Source organism: Astyanax mexicanus, unplaced genomic scaffold (genome assembly GCF_023375975.1).
Source record: "Astyanax mexicanus isolate ESR-SI-001 unplaced genomic scaffold, AstMex3_surface scaffold_33, whole genome shotgun sequence".
Classification (NCBI taxonomy): Eukaryota; Metazoa; Chordata; class Actinopteri; order Characiformes; family Acestrorhamphidae; genus Astyanax; species Astyanax mexicanus.
Window position 1 is genome coordinate 2,839,884 of NW_026040043.1, and position 21,458 is coordinate 2,861,341.

Here is a 21,458-nt window from a genome sequence, read left to right on the forward strand (position 1 = left end):
TGATTTTAACCAATTATGATTTTATCTACACACTGGTTTAGGTCCTCCAAGACATATATCTTGATATATTTATTTTAAGAAATATATAACATTTGCTATAGCATACAATCCTAAATCAGAAAAGGTTTGGGACAGTATGAAAACCTTAAAAAAAAAAAAAAAACGAAGAAAACAAAAAAATCAGTGTTCTACATGTTTACATTGACTTGTATTTGACTACAGACAATATAAACACAACATATGTCATGTTTTCACAGCTTAGCTTTAATGTATTTCATTTATTTATATGGATTCATTCCCGAATTTGAGACCTGCTACACATTCCAAACAAAGCTGAGAGAAAGGAAATATATGGCTATTAATGAGGTAATATAAATACTTAAGGAAATATTATTTTTTAGATTGTAAGGCCATGTTTCCCTTCTAATAGGAATGCGCCTAAGTAAAAAAAGTGAAGTTTCTCCAGCGCTAAGGCTGGGTGCAGCAGCATTAGCATTAGCTGCTAACCACAGTGCTAGGGACATAAATGCTGACCGACAGAGCTAGACTGAGGAACCCTGGGTGTTCCAGTAACCCAGGGCGATATCAGCTAGCAGCTTATTTTTACACGGCAAACACTCCGATATACTCACCTCTGAAAGCCTGAATATTAGCTAATGCTAATGCTGCTGCACCCAGCATCCAGTATACAGGAGTTTCAATTTAGTTATCCATAACTGAGACTGGAGCAGTATTAGCCACTAACTGTGCTAACCGCTAGCTCTTTTACCATTCAAGGGTGAGTATTATGTGACTGTAACCTGCTCCTAACCTTGGCTAGCAAGCTGGAGCAGCATTAGCCACTAACCGCACTAAGCTCTAGATTTTTCACCATTCAGATGCTAGTATATCGGACTGTAGTCTGCATGTTTACGGTATTAAAGCAAACTAAGTGGGACGAACCAGTTACTTGCAAAACCCTGGCTTACCGGAACACTCAGGGTTTTTTCAGTATAGCGCTGTCAGGTTGTCAGGTGGCATTTACTAGCGCTAACTGCGGCTTGCACTAGCGGTTAGCCACTAATGCTAAGGCTGCTGCACCTAACCTTAGTGTAAATCTGGTAATCTAAGCTTACTGTAAATAAACACAAGTGCTTTACTCACTCAAATGAACAGTTTTCAGAAGAGAAAATTATTTTTTAATAATTACAGTTTTGTTTACTTAGCTTGGCTTTACCTGTGGCAAGACCTGCCGAATTAGAAGGGCAACATGGCGACCCCCCTGTTCCTTACTAGTGTCACATAATGTGCCTTGTAATCTGGTGTGCCTCATAATGCAATAAATATACGGTAATATAAAGGCTGTACTATTATTTTACATTGTAAAAGCTGGCTGTGGAACAGAATATAATGTAGTAAAATGAAATGTATTTCTCTCTGCTTTTAGAAAACCTCTTCTAAAGCCTCAGGAATCGATGCTCCTCTCTGCGGCTCTGAAGAGGGGTTTTTGTATGAGTCACAAAAACAGCAGAACGTTTAGTCTCGGCCTGTACCGGGCTTTTGTAGTTCTGTTTCTGTACGGTGTTTTCAGCCGCGGAACTCACGATATCTCCTCCTACAAACGAAGTAAACCAGATACTGGGAGCTCATAGCGTTTTCCCTCCAAGTCAGAATTTATCGAGCTGGCATTGGCTGACACATCGGCGACTGATCCGCACTGAAGAAATAAAGAGTAAAACAGTAAAACAGGATCCTTCAGGGTTGAATCTATTCAGGAGCGGCCTTTACTTTTGGACTGCAGATGGTGTAAATCCAATATATGCAATATATTTCATGTTTTATCTGCTGAACTTGCTTTTATTTATTAATATACATCTATTCCTGCATTCCAGCTGCACTACACAGAACTATACAGACGGGGATTTATTGAGATACACATACAGAAGCAGTGTGTAACTCACGTGTAATGTATGTGTAACACTGTTAAATGCCAGACGTCTCATTATATTGAGAGTTGTAGAGGTTCCTAATGTTCCTCCAGCGATAATCCATCCCATAATAGCTCCAATATTCTCTAGATACAGTTTCTGCAGATTGTGCAGTAGAGGTATAGAAATGTTGATAAAAAAAAAAATTATGATTTTATATTTATATTATAATCGTTTTTTCCCCCCTACTAAAAATCTAACTACAGATGACAAAAAAATGGTTAAAAACTAGGTTATCATATAACTATATAATAACTTTAACTACCCAAATTAATAATTTATCCAATAATAATAATGAAATATTATTTTATGTATATTAACTACCTTTCAGACCTGAATTATGTCCAGTGATGAAAAAAAAAAGAATGGAAAAAAAATGCTGTTTTTGGTCTATAATGCACAGAAAAGAAGACACCAAAATTCCACTAAAAATTAATGTAATTAATATGAATCTAATTAATTACAATATTTAATAGTTTATTGTTTTATTTCCATTGCATTGAAAGCCTGTGTGCAGTATTACATATTTTTATTGACCTTTTTATTTTATAAACAGTAATATAAAAAGAATAAAAAGTGTTCTAAATCACATTAAATTAGTAAATCAAATTTAAAAAAAGCTGTTATGTTGCCACAATGGTTCTAATACTACTGTTTTTTTTTTTTTGTTTTTTTTCGTGCAGTGGATGGGACCAAGCAACTTATGTGCAACAAAACATTTAGAAATATATGTTAAATACATGATGTCCATTGTAACGAACACATGCTCTGAAAGTGTTAAAATAAAATAACATTACATAACTAAAACTGACTTTCTATATTATTATTTTATTAGATATGTTTCTAATGCTGGCTGATGGAAAAAAACAAAGTAGAATATTTTTTATGTGTTGTAACTACTTATTAATGGTTTATAAAGAATGTATAACCTAATTATTAACCATTAATAAACTAAACTATTAATAAACCTCATAGACTATTTCCTCGCTGTCCAATGAAAAACACTTATCTCCATTTGTGTTGATTTTTAGTTTACTACATAATTTGAACAGAGGAATTGTCCCTTACACTGTGCCAAAATTTCTTGATAAACGGACCAATAGAAACTCTTCAAAATGACCTGAAATAAACTCTTTTTACATTGAACGTTGACTTCCATTTAAAGTTTATGAGGTTTTTTCTCTCTCCTGTAAAGTTGCTGTTATGGAGATAAGTGTTTTTCATTGGACAGCAACGATTTATAAACCCTTTATTAAAGTTTTTTTTTTAAATCGTACTCATTATTATAACCATCTGTGGTACCCCTTTAAAATAAGACTAACTTTATAAAAGGTTTATGAATGGTTTATTAATGAGTTTATTAACAGTTATAAATTGGGTTGCAAAAGAAAGAATTGATTCAGTAAAAATAAATGAAGTAAAGTTTAATAAAAGAAAGGATTGATTCAGTAAAAATAAATGAAGTAAAGTTTACTAAAAGAAAGGATTGATTCAGTAAAAATAAATGAAGTAAAGTTTATTAAAAGAAAGGATTGACTGAAGTTCAGTTCACTTATTTACTCTATGTAACATTTAAGTCTTGAAAGTCTTGAAAATGATCTGAAATTGAATTTACTTAAAAAAAAGCAAATGCAGAAAATTGCTAAACTTTTACTCATTTTTACTCATTATTTTTTTTTTTTTTTCAGTGTACTACCTCTGCCCCGGTTAGTGAATTGGGATGCTGCCGGGGAAAAAATGCCCTTATAAGGAGAAAGAAAAGCGAAAAACGAGGAAACGGGGAGGGATGTAAACAAAAGCTCTCCAGATCAGCATTTTATTATTATTTTTTATTCATTACCATTCATTATAGTTCAAAAGCAATAGGACACCTATTGCAGAACCCCTGGTCTAGACGAGGACCAACACAGACCAACAGTACAGTACTGTGCATTATTACGTAGGGGTTTCTAATAAAGTGTCCCAGAGCGTGTTTGTGTGTGTGTGTGTGTGTGTTTAATGAGTGTAACAGGATTGCGATTAGCTGCAGCTGAGAAGCAGAACCGTTTCTCGCAGTTTCAACAGACATTAATCCACTCAGACTCAACCTGCATTAATCCACTTCCTGTGATACACAGCACACACTCGCTGAGATTTAATAAGCATGGAGTGGATTTACACACACTCGCTTCATACCTCTAAACTCCTGCAGAGGAACTGAAGTCTGTCACTGATATCAAGACTTCATTACCGTTCAGCTGCTGTATTTTATTCATTCTCTTCATTATCACACACTGTGAGATGCATTCATTCTGCACTGGGAGGAAGAGGGTGATATATAGAGGCTTTTATTTTAGTGAATCTGTTGGTTTAGGTTGTATCTGAATCTGTGAGTTTATTGGCTGGTTACAAAACAAAAATCAGGTTATTGCCAGACTTGGTTTTACCAAATTGAAAACCTCTGGAATATAATCAAGAGGAAGATGGATGATCACAAGCCATCAAACCACCAAGCTGAACTACTCTTAAATTTTTGCACCAGGAGTAAAGCAGCATAAAGTTATTCAAAAGCAGTGTGTAAGACTGGTGGAGGAGAACATGATGCCAAGATGCATAAAAACTGTGATTAAAAACCAGGGTTATTCCACCAAATATTGATTTCTGAACTCTTAAATCTTTATGAATATGAACTTGTTGTTTTATTTGCATTATTTGAGGTCTGAAAGCTCTGCATCTTTTTTGTTATTTCAGTCATTTCTCATTTTCTGCAAATAAATGCTCTAAATGACAATATTTTTATTTGGAATTTAGGATAGAATACAACAACAATGTTCATTTTACTCAAACATAAACCTGTAAACAGCAAAATCAGAGAAACTGATTGAGAAATTGAAGTGCTCTCTTTATTTTTTTCCAGAGCTGTATATATAAAGGTAAGATTGAACAATAGTGCTCAACAGACACATTATTGGACTGAAAGAAGCAACATAGTGGTTTTAATTGCCGTCTGCAGTGCTGTGAAAAATATATTTTTTCCTTAGTTACATAATTTCATAAATGTTGAATTGCAAGTTTTGATTAAAGAAAAGTAACAAGTTATGCAATTCTGATATATAATTACACAAATGTCAAATTTGAAGTTAGATACTAAAATGTTATTACACAAATATAAGTAAATATATATATATATATATATATATATATATATATATATATATATATATATATATATATATATATATATATATATATATTTGTAAATACAAAAGCAACAAATTGTGGAACACTGATTTGTATGGAGACAAATGTAAAAAAGTTATGAAATTTGGATTTTTAAATCCATAAATGACACCCAATCCCAAATGTGAAAGTAACACAGTGATGATAAGATGTGGAATTCTTGTATAATACAGAATTTTACAAATACAGTGTTGGAGAATTTGTATTTGTATTTAAACAAATGTGACAAATTGTGGAATTTTGACTAGTAATTCCAAATTCCAAATATAAGAATTGCACAAAAGTAACACGTTCTGGATTTCTGATACATAATTACACAAAAGAAACAAGTTGTGGAATTCTGATACATAGCTACACAAAATAAAAACAAGTTCTGGATTTCTGATCCATTATTACACAAAAGAAACAAGTTGTGGAATTCTGATATATAACTACACAAAATAAAAAACAAGTTGTGGAATTCTCATAAATAATTACACAAAAGAAACAAGTTATGCTATTTTGATACATAATTAAACAAAAGTAACAAGTTGTGGAATTCTCATTCTTTAATACACAAAAGTAACAAATTATGGAACTCTGAAACATAATTACAAAAAAAAAAACAAGTAATGGAATTCTGATGCATAATTACACAAAATAACAAATTGTGGATTTCTAATATGTGATTATAGAAAAGTAAAAGTTATGGAATTGTCATACATAATTACACAAAAGTAACAAGCTGTAAAATTCTACAACATAATTTTACAAAAGTAACAAGCTATGAAATTATAATACATAATTACACAAAAGTAACAAATTGTGGAATTATCATAAATAATTACAAAACAAGTAACAAGTTGTGAAATTCTGAAACATAATAACACAAATGTAACAAGTTGTGAAACTTTAATACATAATTACACAAAAGAAACAAGTTATGTTATTTTGATACATAACTAAACAAAAGTAACAAGTTGTGGAATTCTCATTCTACACAAAAGTAACAAATCATGAAACTCTGAAACATAATTACGTAAAAGTAACAAGTTGTGGAATTCTGATGCATAATTACACAAAATAACAAACTGTGGAATTCTAATATGTGATTATAGAAAAGTAACAAGTTATGGAATTATCATACATAACTACAAAAAAGTAACAAGTTGTGGAATTCTCATACATAATTACACAAAAGTAACAAGGTTTGAAATTCTAATACATAAGTGCACAAAAGTAACAAGTTGTGCAAATCTATGGCATTATTACACAAAATTAACAAGTTATGGAATTCTGATACATAACTTCACACAACTTATAAGTTATTGAATCAAAATGAAGTTGATCAGATAGGAGTTTTCTCTCTGAAAGTTTTGTTCTTCAGTTTTCTGCTGGAACTATGAGGTTGTAGTTAGTAACACAAGCTCCTGGCGTTCAGGTAGCATCACGCAAGCTGTGTGAAACAGTGTGTGTGCCAGGAATAACTTCTACAAAATCAACAAACGCTGTAAAGCGCGCCACATCGCCGGCAGCTTTCACAGGCTGCAGCCGTGTTAATTATGTATGAATTGGCCGCTGACTTCCAGAGCTAGCTAGCTTTACGCTAAACTGCGTCTAGACAGACCCTTGAGTGAAGCTATTAGGCATGTAGAGCGGGGCGAGTGGCGGCGGCTGATAAACGGGCGGAGTCTCGAGTGTGTGTGTGTGTGTGTCCTGACAGCCCTGCCCGGCTGAGTGTGTGGAGATCAGCGTGGATAACACTGCTGAATGTTAATCCACCTGTCCGGTGCTCTGGGGACGGTGAGGCAGCCTCCGCTGTGCCCACGCCGCTCGCCAAGCCCAGACAATCAGCCAGAATGAAGCTACACAGTGAATTCCAGCAGCAATCTGAGGAATATTAACTATACCGGGGCTCCCGGCACCGAGGCTTTACCTGATACCACAGAGAACTGGGTATTTAGGTGCCCAAAGGCACTTAAATAGAGACTGGACCCCTTTTAAAACATTGCTGTGAGGAGGATTTGATTGCATTCTCCCACACAATAGCAGAAAAACGTTATGCAATGCAATGGTTATGGTTCAGAATAGAATTTGCTCTGTTTTGTAAAAAGGGCTATAATTTTGCACTTGCAAGAATTTCCAGTGCAGCTAAAAAAAAGTAAGAAGTTGTGGAATTTTGAATTATAATTACAATAAAGTAACAGGTTTTGGAATTCTGATGCATAATTACTTAAAAGTAACAAGTTATGTTATTTTAATAAATAATTACACAAAAGTAACACGTTTTGGAATTCGGATACAAAATTTGGAGGTCTGATACAACAATTGTCACATATGTGATGCAATAAGTCACAAGGTTCAAATTTGCAGCTGAAAAAAGTTATGGAACTCTAAAAAAAAAAAAAATTACACAAATATAAAATTTAGAAATTTAGAAATTTTAAAATGTTATTACACAAATGTAAAAAAATATGGAAATCTACAGGGAGGGGGATGGGGAGGGTGGGTTTGTTTGCTTTTTGTTTTTTTTGTGATGTTGAATTATCGTAAAATTGATAATGGTATCAAAACTAATAAAAAAAGGTCACACAAAAAAATGGAATTCTGAGACATAGTTACACAAAAGTAACACATTTTGCAATTCTAATACATAATTACAAAAAGAGTAACAAGTTATGGAACATGGAAATTACTCCAAAAGGGCATGAACAACTCATCCAGGAGGTTGCAAAAGAACAACATTTAAACAACATTTAAAGAGCTGCAGGATCTCATTCAGCTCAGTTAAGATCAGTGTTAATGATTCAATAATAAGAAAGAGACTGGGTGAAAATGGTCTCCATGGGAGAGTTCCAAGATAAAAAAAAATTAGATTATATAAGTCGCTTCACTTTTGTGTTTCTTTTCTTTCTTTGAACCGTCCAATACTTACTAACAATCCAACTGTCAAACACTCACAATTTTACGACAAGACATGCATAATTTTTAAGTTGTCAAACCAAACCTTATCATCAGTCTGATCAAACACAATCTCTCTCTTTATATAACTTCTATTTACACTGTAGACGAGAATTCTGTCCCGCTGGCTTTTTCAGAACGTCCCGAAGGCTATTTGTATTCCGCGAATGAAGCTGCACCACTCGCAAAGTGAAGGCTGGCGAATAGAGCCATTGTGCCTTTCGCTCTCGTTCACTTTACGCTTCGGAATGATGGCTGAGGGGACAAAGGAAGAGAGAGGGAAGGTAAAATAAAAGTCCTCCTTGTCCTGCCGTCTCGTTTTTTACAGAAATAATTAGGTTGGCTGTGGACAAGGAGCCAATTTTACATTGACATGGCAGGAGATGGTCTGTTCGGCTCGAGCAGAGAGAGCAGCATCCTCTCAGAAATTCCACAAACATTCCCCGACCAACCGTCAGCCATGAGGGACTGAGTATCACCATCACTAAAGATTTACCCAGGCTTTCTCCTACCGTGTGGCCTGGAAGAAAAACAGATCTACATAAACTCACTGTCATTTCTTGGTTGTAAATCTTTTAATTTTACTCCACTGGATCGAATGGGAATGGACTGAGGAGATTAACAGGTATCATATATATATATATATATATATATATATATATATATATATATATATATATATATATATATATATATATATATAATGAAATTGAATCGAAAGGTGAAAGTAAATGATTCTCCATTGATTGTAACCCTTCATCCACAGGACATGATCTACCAAACGTTGCCCACAGGACATTTCCCACAGTGCGCTGACCACAAGATACCACCCACAGTATGCTGCCCACAGGATGTTCTCCACAGAAGGCTGCCCACAGGACACTGCCCACAAGATGTGCTCCACAGAAGGCTGTCCACAGGAAGCTTCCCAAAAGACACTGCCAACAGGACACTACCTACAGGATACAGCCCACAGGATTATCTCCTGAGGATGCTGTCCACAAGACAGGTGCCTAGAGGACATTACCTACCAGATGGTGCCTGCTAGACACTACCTAAAGGATAATACAGCCCACAAGATACTGTTTACAGGATGCTGCCCACAGGACGCTACCATCAGAATGCTGCCCGCAGGACACTACCCACAGGATGCTGCCCACAAGGCATTACCCACAAGATGCTGCCCACAGCATGCCACCCACAGTATGCTGCCCACAGGACGCTACCATCAGAATGCTGCCCACAGGATGCTATCCACAGGATGCTGCCCACAAGGCATTACCCACAGGATGCTGCCCACAAGACATTACCCACAAGGACACAGACCACAGTACGCTGCCCACAGCATGCCACCCACAGTATGCTGCCAACAGGACATGACCTACCAGACGCTGCCCCAGGACACTACCTACCTGACACCGGCCACAGGAGACTGTCCACAGGGCACTGACAAGAGGACACTTTCCAGAGGAGGCCACCCACAGGATGTTCTACACAGGAAGCTTCCCACAAGATGCTGCCCACATAATACAGCCTACAGGATACAGCCCACAGGACGCTGTCCAGAGGATGATTCCTACAGGACACCACCCACAGTAAACACACAGGACATTACCCACAGGATGCTGCCCACAGGACGCTGTCAACAGTATGCTGCCCACAGCATATTTCCCACAGGACAGTGCACACAGGATGCTGCCCACAGGATGCTCTACACTGGAAGCTTCCCACAATACACTGCAAACAGGATGCTGCCCACAAGACACTGATAAAAGGAAACTACCCACAAGACACCATCCACAGGTCATTGCCCACAGGATCGTGTAATGACAGTAAGTGGTTTGATCCATATGTATATTGTAATTGTGTTTGATTTATAATCATAATAAATATATATTATTACTGGAGAACAAGATTGTAATCAAAGCATTAAAATCATAATAAAACTGATTTTGGCACCAGCAGTTTAGAATCCACACTAGAGTAGATTCATTAAATAATTGATCAATATAAATAATTAGTGAATAATTAAGTCTCTATGCAGAGTGATTAAAACGTCACTCACTATTGCATTACTCCCACCTCACACTGACTGAGCAACCCAACACCAACCCCTCCCCCATCACCAAAACATGCTTATCGCCCCTTGCTCCCTTATTCGAGTGCCACTTCCTGTTTGCATCCCGCTGTGTTTAATGAGCTGAGGTACGGCTAATTAGCGCGCTATCATTTTAAAAATGGAGTCCATAAACATTTCCATTAGCTATGGTTTCATTAGCACTACAGTGCGGCGTCTGGAGGATTGATAAGGGATATCAGTAAATACGACACTGCTGTCAAGTACACACTGTCTCTCTCTCTCTGAGTGTCTTTATCAGTGTCCTCACGCTACGCTAATTTATCAGCTCTCTGATGAGTATTTGAACCGTGGTCTCAGAAGAAGAGGGGTGGGTGAAAAATGCTGGGTATGGAGGGAAATAATGTAATTTTACTAAATGATATCTGTATTTGTGTGGTATAATAATATTCAGCATGATCGGCTGAGATGGGAGTAGCTACTTCATTTATACACTTTCTTCACCTCCAAAAAAAAAAACATAATGATAACCATTGTATAACTATTGTATAACCCATTCATACACTGTAAAAGGTAACTTCACTGCTTTCTTAAATAACAATGGTGAACAGAAATTATTTTATAATATGCTATAATTTATATATAACTAAATACACTTGAAATACACTACAATACATTCAGGAGAATGTATTGTAGTGTGAAAAAGTTTGGGTACCCCTATTAATCTTAATCATTTTTAGTTGTAAATATTTGGGTGTTTGCAACAATCATTTCAGTTTGATATATCTAATAACTGATGGACACAGTAATATTTCAGGATTGAAATGAGGTTTATTGTACTAACAGAAAATGTGCAATATGCATTAAACCAAAATTTGACCGGTGCAAAAGTATGGGCACCCTTATCATTTTATTGATTTGAATACTCCTAACTACTTTTTACTGACTTACTGAAGCACAAAATTGGTTTGGTAACCTCATTGAGCTTTGAACTTCATAGCCAGGTGTATCCAATCATGAGAAAAGGTATTTAAGGTGGCCAATTGCAAGTTGTTCTCCTATTTGAATCTCCTCTGAAGAGTGGCATCATGGGCTCATCAAAACAACTCTCAAATGATCTAAAAACAAAGATTGTTCAACATAGTTGTTCAGGGGAAGGATACAAAAAGTTGTCTCAGAGATTTAACCTGTCAGTTTCCACTGTGAGGAAGGTGTATCTCAGGCGACTCTGTTTGTGGCGTGCTTGCAGAAATGGCTTCTTTCGCATCACTCTCTCATACAGCTTCTCCTTGTGTAAAGTGCGCTGTATTGTTGAGCGATGCACAGTGACACCATCTGCAGCAAGATGATGCTGCAGCTCTTTGGAGGTGGTCTGTGGATTGTGCTTGACTGTTCTCACCATTCTTCTTCTCTGCCTTTCTGATATTTTTTCTTGGCCTGCCACTTCTGGGCTTAACAAGAACTGTCCCTGTGGTCTTCCATTTCCTTACTATGTTCCTCACAGTGGAAACTGACAGGTTAAATCTCTGAGACAACTTTTTGTATCCTATTTAGAGTGAGTATTTCTTAATTGAGTAAATACAACTGCCTTAAGTACACTTAAATAGTAGACATGAAGCACAACATCTAATTAGTAAACTCTAATTATCAAACTTTACAGTGTAGTAATAATAATATGGTAGTTTGAAAATGTTCATAACAGGTACAGTGCTGTGAAAAATATTTGCCCCCTATAGATTTACAGTATATTGTTTTGCTTGCAGTGTGTAAGACTGGTGGAGGAGAACAGGATTCATGATGATTAAAAAACAGGGTGATTCCACCAAATATTGATTTCTGAACTCCTAAAACTTTATGAATATGATGAATATATTTGTTTCCTTTGCATTATCTGAGGTCTGAGGTTTTTGTTCTTTTTTTGGAATTTGGAAGGAATGTTGTCTGTAGTTTATAGAATAAAACAACAATGTTACTTTTACTCAAACATAAACCTATAAATAGCAAAATCAGAGAAACTGATTCAGAAACTGAAGTGCTCTCTTCATTTTTTTTTCAGAGCTGTATATATTACTATGTAGGGAAATATAGTGGCGGTACATTAATTTTCCTGCTCTAATAAGCCTTATTTAACTGTGAGCACTTTTTTAAACTGGTCTGTTATTTTATTAAGAGCTTGTTCTTTTATTCTGACTGATCTGCATCATAAAACTTTTATTTCCTCTGTAATTTCTCTCTGATTCAGGCTCTAACTGACCAGTCTAGACTCTGAAATAAAGCAGAGCAGCAGCAGGTCGTTCCTCCTGCAGTTATAAAGCTTTAGTTTAGCGATCGGGACGTGGAGTTATACTTTACTGAGCTCTCTCTTCTACTCTACTCTCAAATCAGCAATTTCACCTGCTGTTTCCCATCAGGCAAAGCGGCACAACCCGGAGAACATGACCTACTCCATCTCTGAGAGCCTCTCCACTCCTTCTACCTACTCTTCCTCTTCTGCTGCCAAATGGAAGGTAAGCCTTTCATCCATTATTCATCCACTGCTGCTGTTTAAAAATGTCTGGTTTTGTAATTTTTTGTCATTTCATGTGTCTGAAACAAACAGGTTGGATATCCAGATGTAATATTTTACTCTCAGGAGGAAAAAAGCACCTTCAGTATTCGTAAAATATGTGTTAAATATAATTGGACCCTCATATATATATATATATATATATATATATATATATATATATATATATATATATATATATATATATATATATGCACAAATTACTGTTACAAACTTAATCTACACCTGAACTTAATCCACACCTAAACCGAAACTTAATCTACACCTAAACTTAATCCACACCTAAACCGAAACTTAATCTACACCTAAACTTAATCTACACCTAAACTTAATCCACACCTAAACTTAATCTACACCTAAACTTAATCTACACCTAAACTTAATCCACACCTAAACCGAAACTTAATCTACACCTAAACTTAATCCACACCTAAACTTAATCTACACCTAAACCGAAACTTAATCTACACCTAAACTTAATCCACACCTAAACTTAATCTACACCTAAACCGAAACTTAATCTACACCTAAACTTAATCCACACCTAAACCGAAACTTAATCTACACCTAAACTTAATCTACACCTAAACTTAATCTACACCTAAACTTAATCCACACCTAAACCGAAACTTAATCTACACCTAAACTTAATCTACACCTAAACTTAATCTACACCTAAATCTAATCTTAATCTAAACCTAAAATTAAATATAATCTACACCTAAATGTAATCTAAACCTAAACGTAATCTACACCTAAACCAAAACTTAATCTAAACCAAAACCAAAATATAATGTACACCTAAAATCTAATCTACACATAAATTTTAATTTAATCTACACCAAATCTATGCCTAAACCTAAACTTAATCTACACATAAACCTAAATTCAATCTACACCTAAACCTAAATTTAATCCATACCTAAACTTAATCTATACCTAAAACTAAATGTAGTCTACACCTAAACCTAAACTTAATCTACACCTAAATCTAAACTTAATCAACACCTAAACTTAATCTACACCTAAACCTAAACTTAATCTACACATAAATCTAAACATAATCGACACCTAAAATTAAACATAATGTACACCTGAACCTAATCTTAATTGATGCCTAAACCTAAACCTAACTTAACTAAAATCTTACCAAAACTTAAATATGAACCAAATCTACAGCTAAACTTAATCTACACCAAAACCTAAATGTAATCCACAACTAAACTTAATTTAAACCTAACCTAAACTTAATCTACACATAAACTTATACTTAATCTACATCTAAACTTAATCTACACCTAAACCTACACCTAAATGTATTCTACACCTAACCTTAACTTAATCTACATCTAAACTTAATCTACACCTAAACCTACATATAAACTTAATCTACACATAAACCTAAACTTAGTCTGCACCTACATTTTATATACACATAAACCTTAATCTACACCTAAACTTAATTTATGCCTATACATAAACTTAATCTACACCTAAACCTAACCTTAATCGAGACCTAAACCTAAAATCAATCTACACATAACCCTAAACATAATCTATACCTAAACCTAAGATTAATCTACACCATAACCTAAATTTAATCTACTCTTAAACCTAAAATTAATCTAATTAATCTACACCTGTACTTACTGTAATACCTGTAATAACTGCTAATCTAATTCTTACCTTTAAAAAGCAGTAGTTCTGTAGATAAACATGACCACTTAAAGATGATTGTTGAAGTTTTTGGGAGGTTTTGAGACGCCGAAGGGAACAGTATTCTGATAATGACCCAGGTAAGACTGTTAAAACTGCTAAATTTGGTGGAAAGCTCTGGAGAATGCTGCAGAACAGAGCCGTCTTAGTCAGGTTTCCAGCAGGTGGACCTAAAATCCTGGAAGTGAGAAAAAGCGGAGAGCGACGGAGCGATGCTGGCAGTTCTGAAGCTCTCTTCAAAGGCCTTTGGTCTTCCCGTGTCTCTCAGGATCGCTGCTTTCCCCGGCTCTCGCTCTCAGAGCGACGGAGCACGGATCGTTCTTTCCTCCGCTGGAGAACGGAGGCCTCTGCCACATGACGCCGCTTTGAGAACTCGCCTGTGAAGAGACGACGGGGGGAAAAGAGCGGAAATCGATGCCGGAGCCTGACAAAAGCAAAGCAAAGCGTTTCCCCACCTTCCTTCCGATGGGATCGGTTCGGAAGAGGGCGGCCTCGTCATCCCGCCTCGCCTCCACGCCTCGTCTCCGTCTTTTCGGGGGGTATGAAGGCGGTTCTTCAAAGGTGCCACTCGAGCACCTTGCCTCAAACGCTTTCGAACTTTCGCTTTTACTCTCTCTCTCTGTATTTCTCTCTCTTTACCTCGCTCTCTCGCTCTTCCTCCCACGTGTTTACTTACCTTTTCTTCCCCCCGTCTTCCCTCCAGGCTTTATTCCCTACAGAACTGCAGCAGAGACGGAACGCCGAGCGAACAGGAAAGTGGGGGAATGATATAACGGAGTGGAAGTGGTGCAGCGAGAGCTTCGGCTTGCTTGCTCAGCTCTAATGTGTCTGTAATCGCTTTTCTTCAGGACTCGGATTCTTCAGAATTTGAGTTTGAAGCATTGCTGTTGTTGTTGAAACAGCTAATCTTGTTTGTTTGTTTGTTTGTTTGGAGTAGGTAGAAAGATCCTTGAACTCCTAGACTCCTTGAATTTCTCCAGTGATTCTATCCTGGCAATGGGAATTACAGGTGCGCCACTGACCGATTAAAACCCTGCCAATGCAGCCATGCAGGAGTGTTGTGGATTACAACATTACTTAAATAGAGTTATTCACTGTATACCTGTAACTCTACCACTGCACAACTTTACATAACTGATGCTCTCAAATACTTTATTAAGAGACAAGAAATTCAAGTAATTAATTCTTGACAAGTTCAGCACAGCTGTTAACTGAAAGCCTGAATTCCATGTGACTCTACCTCATAAAGTTGACTGAGAAAATCCAGCAGACTTGTGCAAAACTGATCATCTAAACAAGAGGTGCTACTTTGAATAATCTAAAATATAAAACATATTCTGGTTTGTTTAACACTTTTTTTTTAGCAAAATAATTTATATTGCTTTTCTCCATACTTTGGATTATATTAGTATTAACCTACAATACATAATATTTTTAAAATATTGAAAAAAGCATAGGCAAAACATCTAGACAAAACAGCAGACAAATTATGAGGGTTAAAAACCAGAGCAAAACACAATGTAAAACAAGCAAAAAGAGCAAGTCAAAATCAGAGACAAAAATACTGTAAATAGACAAACACAGAATTAATGCTCATTTTGCAGCTGAATCAACAGAGGCAATACTTCACCACAGGCTAAACAATCAGTCAGATATTTATACATGGGAAAACAGGTGAACAGAATCAAAACTCAGGTGAGTCTGATCTACCAATCAAGTACTGATTGGCTGGCTGAGACACATGACTTAGAGGTGCATTCTGGGAATTAGAGTTCATAAAGGTGTCTGTAAAGGATTTGAATGGCGTGACACTTTAACAGTATTTTAATTTATGTTTTTACAACAATAAGATGCTGTAAATTTTTTGATAACTTATCTGGAAACAATGTTGTTTTGATTGGTTATAATTAGCAGTGCAAAAATTCCATATCGGTGCATGAAAACAGTATATTTAATCATACAATAGCAAAATGACACTGTATTTATTACAATTTGCAAATGTGCAATGATCCCTAAATAAAAACTTAATATATTTATCCATCTAACATCTATACATCTGTAATTTCATAGTTTTCCTTTTTTTGTTTACAGAACAAAAGCGGCACTCATAGCTATGATGCGCACCATTTGAAATTGAGTGAAAACACCCATGATAAGCATTATAAGAGTATATTTTTATATATGTATATTTATATATATATATATATATATATATATATATATATATATATATATATATATATATATATATATATATATATATATATATATATTAAATGTAGATCTTCCTACACAGCTATAATCCTAGCCAACTATGTGATACATCAAATATTTACTTATTCAATTGCCAGACAGAGCACAGACTGAGCTCTCCAGAGTCTCTGGGCTGAGAATTGAAGCACTGCTGACCTTTCTCTGCTCCTGGATGACATGGGACTCTGTCCTCGTCCTCATCCCCGCGGTGAACAGAGCGCAGTAATGACTCCGGGGATCCTCCTCCAACTACACACTTCTAAACCGAATTAATCCAGACTGGCAGCCAATTAAAGGCACAATCAGGGATTTCAGAGCAAGAAATTGAGAAAGTCAGCGCAGAATTCTCTTAATCGAGGGGCTGTCGCTGCGCTACACATCTTACACATCTGATGTGAAGAAGCAGTGGAGAAAGATTTACAAGGCTGTGGAAGATCATTCAAGAATATACAGCACTCCATGCTTCCCTCTGCTGACAAGTTTTATGGAGATTTATGCAGATTTCATTTTCCAGCAGGATTTGGCACGCTGCCCACACTGCCAAAAGCACCAATTGGTCTTATAATATAATATTCACATTTTCTGAGACACTGATTTGTGGGTATTTATTGGCTGTAAGCTATAAAATAGAATAAAATAGAATAAAAAGTATATTAATATTATGCTTTCATTAAATGTTTAAAAGTAAACTTTGATCACACTTTTTTTAAAAGTACAATATAGTGTATTTAAAAAATAGACTACTATGAAGTAGACTTTTGGTTTAATGTAATTCAATATACTTCTAAAATACTTATTTCCAAATATACTTTTGTACAAGTATATTTTCAGCAAAGTGTGTTAAAAAAGCTGTTACAGTAGTTGATTTAAAAAAACAATGTATCATATGACTTTTTAGAAAGTAAATAAATTACTATAATAAATTACTACTACTAATAAAAAAATAAAGTACATTTGTAACATGCTAAGAATTGTCGTACAGTATATTAAAATATATTTTTCTACCCAACGTATACCAGGTACATATACTAGAAGTGTGCTACTTGCAAAAGACAGGAACAAGAAGCATGCATATTTGTACCCTAATGTACAGTAAATAGATCGCATCTATTTAACATCAGTTCTTTAGTACATCCCTAATATATATGTGGTGTATAATATATTATTGATACAGTTGTAGTACTCTAATAATTAAATGTATTATAATTTTACTGTAAGCATATTTAAAATATGGTGTTACATACATGAAGTAGTTTAAATGTTTAAATGTCACTTAATTATATTTAAAATCCATTTAAATATACATTTTAGAACAGTTTAGAAAAGTACACTTAGCATAATTTAGTAAGTAAGACTTTTGTAGTGTTTTTATACTGTAATTGAAGTGTAATAAGCACAAAAACAGGTTGTTCCGTTTTAGTACACTTTAAATATACTGATTAATAATAAAGTGGCTACAAGAACACTTTAGTGCACTATTTAAGCAATAGAACACGAGAGGGAGTGTGTTATCACAATAACATCAGGGCTGTGATCCGGTCGCAGGCACGAGCCGAAGGCGAGTACAGTAGATCATCACAGCCGTGATGTTATTCGTGATAACACACGACCTTGAGTGTTGTATTGCTTTTATACAACAGTTTCTTTTTTTACTAAATGAATAAAGAAAATAAATCAAAGAACTTCAGAATGAATATGCTTTAATATGGACTGTGCCTTCCGCCAAAAAGTAGTTCCACCACAACTGTAACAGAACTGAAACTTAACTACAAAACGGTGTATGGTTTATACAGACTAACACCACGAAAGTTAGCTTGAAATCAAAATTGGGAATAAGTGAAGATGGTAATGTTAGGAGCGTGAAATAACGTTAATACTCTCCTCTCCTGCTCTGTGGAGTCGTCTTCAGGTGAACGCTGCCCATTTTTAGAGCATTTCTGCTTGTTTTGCTGGGTGGTGTTGGTTTTAGCTAGCCGGCTGGACTGTGGTTAGGTTAGCGTATCTTGATTTCTAGCTCAGCATTAGCTTAGCTTAGCTTAGCCTAGCCTGGCTGGTTAGCGTTTTGGCTGTCAGACGGCATTAGCCGAACGATTTTCTTTCCCTTTTTTTCCACGAAAGACGAGTCAGCGCTGCGGGCGAGCGTGCCGCGACTGAGCGCTAGCCTGTGCTAAGCTAACGCAGCTGCGGGTGTCTTGTGTGTATACGCCGTTACTCGGAAACGCGTCGGCGGAGTGATACAAGTTTAGTGTGAGAAGGCCGTGATATTATCACAAATATCAGCACGGCTAGAACACTTCTCAACCAATCAGATTGTGAGGTCGGAACTAACTGTTGTATAAAGCATAATAATGCTTAGTATACTTTAATCTACTGTTTTCACTAGGATGACTACAAGACATAAGAGACTGCAGCTCACTATACGAACAGAAACTCAGCGCTGACTCGGAGCTGCAGGGTGGGCGGAGTTTGTACACAGATAACACGAGGCCGTCCAAGTCTTGGGTGGACGTCAGCGGTGGACTTGGCTGAGCTCAGGCTCCGTATGCAGAAGGAGACAGCTACAGGGGAGACACTGGCACGGTGAAGCTCCGTCTGGAGAAGACACCTGTTAGAAGATCCTGAGATTAAAGAGAGAGGACGGCTGGATGGAGAACTCTGAATGAAACCCTGCTGAACGCTGAAGCTTCATGTTCACGGCTTCAGATAAACCCACTGGCTATGACAGCATGCATATAGACTCTATAGAGAGCACGAATTGGCTTTAATAACTGGGGATTTGAATAATCAAAAGGAACACAGAAGTTGGGATTTGTAGAGCTGATTGCAACATACAGTGCAATTCTCACTAGAATTTGAGATAGGTTGAAAATTCCCACAGAAATTCAGTAAAAAAAATTTTTATCAAATCAAAAAAGTACTAGCTCTCCCTGAAACCTGTATTATGGCCCCAATTGCTTTGTCACGTCCTCGCCCTGTTCCTGTCTGTCCTCGTGCCTGTGTGTTATTCCCACGTGACCCCTGCTCCTCTGTGTCTCCTGTCTCAGTAGTTTTCCACCACGTGTCTCATTTGTAGCTCCGCCCTTCCCCAGGTGTTCATTGTTTCCTGTTCCTATTTATAGATCTCTCGTGGCACTGTGTCTTCGTCGGTCTTTGCACCTTCCTCTGTTGTTTTGTCGTTCCGCGTTTTCTCTAGTTTATTCTCCTCGTCCCCCAGTTCCTTGCTCTGTGTTTTTCTCTGTTTTTGTCTTGTATATATATTTAGTCTATTTCCTTGTTTTTTTCTTAGTGTATTTCTTGTATATATATTTCCCTGTCCTGTTTAGTTTGTTTCTTATTATTATCCCTAGTTGGTTTAGTTGGTTTATGTTCTTTAGTTTCTCTCGTTTGTTTTGGTTTTTGGTTATTTGTTTATCTATTTTCAGTTATTTAGTTTATTCCCTAGTTCCTTGTATATGTACCTCCCTGTTTTATGTTTACGTGTTTACTTGTTCCTTGTTTCTTTGTTTATTTGTTATTTATTTATTAAATATTCTTTCTTACCTGCATTTACGTCCACCTCCACGTCTTCCCTGCACCACACCCTGACATGCTTATTCTAATCATGCTTTTTTCCCATAAAAGCAAGAGGGATTATTATTTAGAAAAACTGTATATTGAAGGTACTTTTGTATCATTCTCTCAACTCAAATTGAAGATTGATCTGCCCACATCTCATTTTTTTTTCTCGATATCTCCAACTACTTAGTTATGTCAAGGCCAACCACTGGCATAGGGACCATCAGAAATTGGTGAATTTGTCCCCCCAAAAATAATAGAGCAGAAAAAGCCCCCGCCGTAAAAAAAAAGTGTTCCTAATTCCTAAAGTTAGCTAAAGCAATTATCTCTGAGTGAGTGAGAGTTGTATGCAAAGTTTAAAAAAAAAAATAAAATAAATGCAAAAGCACACCTCAGGTGACTCTGTTTGTGGCGTGCTTGCAGAAATGGCTTCTTTGGCATCACTCTCCCATACAGCTTCTCCTTGTGCAAAGTGCGCTGTATTGTTGACCGATGCACAGTGACACCATCTGCAGCAAGATGATGCTGCAGCTCTTTGGAGGTGGTCTGTGGATTGTCCTTGACTGTTCTCACCATTCTTCTTCTCTGCCTTTCTGATATTTTTCTTGGCCTGCCACTTCTGGACTTAACAAGAACTGTCCCTGTGGTCTTCCATTTCCTTACTATGTTCCTCACAGTGGAAACTGACAGGTTAAATCTCTGAGACAACTTTTTGTATCCTTCCCCTGAACAACTATGTTGAACAATCTTTGTTTTTAGATCATTTGAGAGTTGTTTTGATGAGCCCATGATGCCACTCTTCAGAGGAGATTCAAATAGGAGAACAACTTGCAATTGGCCACCTTAAATACCTTTTCTCATGATTGGATACACCTGGCTATGAAGTTGAAAGCTCAATGAGGTTACCAAACCAATTTTGTGCTTCAGTAAGTCAGTAAAAAGTAGTTAGGAGTATTCAAATCAATAAAATGATAAGGGTGCCAATACCTTTGCACCGGTCAAATTTTGGTTTAATGCATATTGCACTGTTTTCTGTTAGTACAATAAACCTCATTTCAATCCTGAAATATTACTGTGTCCATCAGTTATTAGATATATCAAACTGAAATGGCAGTTCAAACACCCAAATATTTAGAACTAAAAATGATTAAGATTAATAGGGGTG